Raw genomic sequence first — 4,818 nt, 5'->3', positions numbered from 1 at the left:
GGGAAGGTGGGCAGATACACATGAAATCGATTTGTTTAGCAGCAGTTAAGCTTACTAAAGCTGGGTTTTGGTTTGTTTTTTTTTTTTTAATGTGAGTCTGCATGCAACCTAAACTGGTTTGGTATTACTTTGTAACAAACAGCATATGTATCCACTGCTGTGAAAGAAGTGCCAAATTCATACATTAGGGTCACTTACGTGACATTTCTTATGAAAAAGGGCTGCAAAGGTTTGGGCCCACAGTTCCATTTTGCTTATTCAGTGCAGCTGTAAGGTCGGCTCCCTGCCATGCAGTGATGACCATACACAGTAACCTAGATACAGTAAATGTTCTTCTGCCTATACCACCACTTTGCTCGTATTAAAGCAGCAGTGGCACAAACACTTTAAACTGGGATAAATGGCACTGACAATAAAATAAGGAAGCAATCCATCTATCTCCAGATGCTCGTTTTGCACCTGGGCTACCCCAGTTCCCTGAGAGAAGCAGAAATACCAAGTGGCTGCACAGCAAATTAGATTATGAAAGTTATTCAGCTAAAATTAGCTGAGCCAAATAACCCATTATTCCCTGAGCAGTTCCCTATTGTTGACCCTCTACACCATGACATGTATTTATCCTGTTTTCTATGGTTGTAGTCAATTCTTTTCAGTATATTTGAAACCTTAGAGATTTTGGTTTTATTTGAAACCAGCTATTTCATCTACAGTAATGACTTCAAGCTTTTGTCATGGGCCTCCTTTTGACAGCTTTTGTTAGGTCAGGTCCAATTCTATGCCAGGCACTGCCTCCCTTGCCTTTGTACAGCTGCTACCAAGAGCAGCACTAAGCCATCAAGCTTACACCAGCTGGCATCACAAGGACAGCTTCAGCCGTGCTTTGATTTAAACAAAAAGCAAATCAAAAAGTTGTGGAGCACTCCACGGAACATCTCTTAAGAGTGCTAACAGTGCAAATTCACTAAATCTTGAATATTGCTTAGAAAATTCTGCCTGCTACATCTTCATTTAATGAAAATACTTTGTGCACATACTTCATTCTGCATGCAAACCCACAGAGCCCATCAAATTGATCAGAATACATTGCAACCACTAGCTTAAGTGAAAATTTATTTCAGATAAATATATAGTTATGTTCACATGGAAAAATAAAGATAAAAAGGTTTTTAGGCATCCATTTATTTTGGGTTCCTTTCATCACATACATCCACTGCCTGGTGTCCAGAGACCTCAGGCTCTTTCAAGTGCAACTGTAATCACAGGCTTTCAGATCTTGTTAATTCATCCAAATTACCCAAAATTAGAGGACACAGTTTTAGGTCCTGACCAGTGTATTGTGGTGGGGCTGTGGCACAGCAAAGACTATGCATGCTGCTCTGCTTGGTCTGACATTATCTAACATTTAAACCAGTCCTTACTTTATGTGTTCACGCAACTGCCTGAAACTTACGCTGGCAATGAATACTGAGATAGTAAGACAGAAATGTCGCTAAAAATTAAAACGTTTCTGCTACATAACAGTCTATAAATATTAAATCCATTGCATTACCAGTTTCCAAATGCTGGCCTTGAAGGATAAGCCAGCTAGTGGATGGTTACGAGTTTCATCGTATTAGGCCAGAGTCCAAAACCCTCAAGCCAGCTGGTAATTAACAGACATCTAGGTCCTCCACATGAAAGAAGTCTATTGTTTAAACAGTGACACAAATTTTCCCTTTCCTTTTCATTGCTGGTCTCTGCCTGTGTTTTAAGATTCCCTTAGGACCATAACAGTATGATTTTAGAAGCTCAACTTCTCAAACTGACGTTTGACTTTAAATTGCCAGGAATGCAAACATGCTTACACCACAGGTAGAATAAAATCATTCTACAGGCTTTTTGGAAACCCTAAATCTTCCCTTTCTTTGATCTAATGTCTGGGAAAAATTAACATCCAAATAACCTGATTGAAACCTACCACATCTACAATAGCAATAGAATCGCAGAACAGAGTAACAAAAGATACTGAGGGCGTGTAAATAGTCTGTGGTAAGTCCAATTAGTAAGCAAGGTACCTATAGGGAATATTAATCTGACTTCATAAATAACAATGTGTTACATCATGTCTAAGATAAACCAAAGGATACCTCACTGAACACATCTGTAAAGAAGCAATGATGTATGATGCGTATAAAATTGCCTTTTCTCTGACCTGTTATCTTTTCATGCATTTTGATCACATGCATGAAAACAAGAGACTACATATAGACCATATTTAAACTAATCAATGTCATAAAAGAGAGTATTATGTTAAAGTTGTATTTTGAAAGAATAAGGTGTGGGCGCTTAATCTATAAGGGAGCAAGTTAACTCACCAAGAAGGGTAAGAGGAAGGCTGTGACAGAGAAGTACTCAACTGATGATTTAATGATTTAAGAAGACACAATAAAACAAAGAGCAAATCTCATCACAAAAGGACAATAAGCCAAATGAGAATTATGAAACATTTTCTGAATGCCCTTGGCTTTCCAAAGTCTACGGTTTAGACTGCTTTACTGTTTTCTGGAGTGCAACTGGTGTCTCTGCACCTCACCCAAGCCTATGTGGCCATATGAAGAAACACCCAAATCCCCACCACATTCAAGACGATAAAAATATCACTGGAGAATAGAACTGGACAAGACAGCTCCTTTTGGACCAGCTTCATCTCCTCCCACTCAAAGGAGCCATTTGTGGTCTGCCCACCTATGAAGTTGTTCACTTGAAGTCTCTAAATACAACCAGACACAAGCATAATTCAGCAACTCCATCAAGAGCACCATTCACAGGATAGTCAGCCCTTTCAGTGTCACCCTAACGAAGGTGCTAGCAAACCCATAATCATGTGGAATGGGCTGGCCGCACCTTTGGTGCAGTTAGTCACTCCAGGTCTAGACTGCAGAGCCCCAGGAAGTTCAAACCACTGCTGAAGGAATGCTGTGGGCAGGTTACTGCAATACCAGATCAACATCACTTGTGAGCTTCTGCCACCTAACAAGTCTGAAAGAACTGAGCTCACTGGCAGAATTTGCTGCTGTGTTGCAGAAAGCCTATTTCACTGTTGTAGATGAATGCAAAACCAAGGAAACTCAGGTATGCTTCAAAACTGTCTCCTCATAGTCCTTAATTTTAAGACTCATTTCCCATTTCTTTTGCTTCAAATAACAAGCAAAATATATTACTGATTTTTCTTTTTTCTGAGACATGTAGTCATGTGCTCCCAGCTTCTTCCACCATTCCCAGTTGCTTATAAAAGCTTCTGAGTGCTACTTTACAGGGAATAACACAGACTACACCAGTGTTAACCTCTCCACTACATGTCCTCTACATTCACTTGCTAAAATAAACTGTATTTCCAGTCACACTGACATAAAGTACATTTATAGATGCATGAATGAAAAGGTCTGATTTCAATCAGTCATAAATTTCGTTTCAGCAGATTCCTTGAGCTGGCCTCCCAAGGACAGAGTCAGCACTCCCACGCTCTGTTCTCTGGAGCCTGTATCTCCATGACCACCATGGAGCATAGTGGTGCGTGTTCTCTGACAAGACCCCACTGTGGGAGGTAGAATATGCTCCAGCAGCTTGCTCAGAGCTGCAGGATAACACCATGCACTGGTGGTAAAGAAGTGACATAAAGCAATGACAAACCACCTTGAAAAACCTGGTTAATTTTTGCCACCCTAAACAATATAGACTTTATACAGCCACAGAGCAAACACTTGTATAGCAATGGTGCTCAAAAAAATAAGGGTAATGTAAACCTTTTCACATTTTGAGTCAAAAAGGCACTCATAATTTGGCACTTCAGAGGGTACAGCTGCAAGCAGCAAAGGCAAACAGGTGGGCCAGCAGTGAAGTTATGTAACAGATTTACCTTCTAAATATTCTTAACTGGAATCAAAGACCCAAACACCCTTCAGTAACTTGCCTTTATTCTCCCATGCTCCCCACCTGTGTGACAATGAGCTCAGGTAGCTGCTACGACTGCTATCATGGAGTGGCTAGGGTTAGAAGCGACCTTTAACATCATGTAGTTCCAACCCCCCTGCCACAGGCAGGGACTCCTTCCACTAGAGCATGTTGCTCAAAGCCCTGTCCAACGTGGTCTAGAACACTTCCAGGGACGGGGCAGCCACAGCTTCTCTGGGCAACCTCACCACCCTCAAGGAAAAATTTCTTCCTAATATCTAATCTAGGTCTACCCTCTTTCAGTTTCAATTTAAAGCCACTATTCTTGTCCCTACATACCCTTGTAAAAAGTCCCTCAGCCTTTCTTCATAGGAGAGGTGCTCCAGCCCTCTCTTGACTCTTTGAATAAGACAACTTCTCACAAGAGTCTAGTGACTGTCCGGACTCCACACTAGCTGTGGGAAGATCCAGAGGCACTGGGAGAGCACAGCAAGCTGCCGCGCCCCGTAACCACCGCTGAGCTCATTCCCCAACACCTCAGGCCACGCAGGCCCCACCAAGCCCAAATAAACGTCCGAGTCCATCCCTTCAGCCTAGCGTTCACTGAGCCGGCCCTCCTCCCCTCACCCTCCCCGGCCAGCTGGTCGGCACCGTGCTAACACGCAGCAAAGCCCCGGGGGAGGCTGCCCCTGTGGGCGCAGCACTGCGGTACATGGGGCCTGTCAGTCGCCGGGGGGGATCGGCCTGGTACGGCCCTTCCCAGGCCGCAGCCTGTTCTCAGACGGCGAGAAACGCATCCCGGGAGGAGCAGCGGGGTGTGGGTACCCCTGTGCCTCAGCGTGGCACCCCATGGCTTTCATCCTTTTCTCTGCTTAGTCCCCAGACGAG

The sequence above is a fragment of the Pezoporus occidentalis genome, unplaced genomic scaffold (assembly GCF_034315485.1).
Source record: "Pezoporus occidentalis ecotype Australia unplaced genomic scaffold, CSIRO_AGI_Poc_V1 ctg122, whole genome shotgun sequence".
Classification (NCBI taxonomy): Eukaryota; Metazoa; Chordata; class Aves; order Psittaciformes; family Psittacidae; genus Pezoporus; species Pezoporus occidentalis.
The sequence above is the reverse complement of the archived record's forward strand: the minus strand, read 5'-3'. Positions refer to the sequence as shown.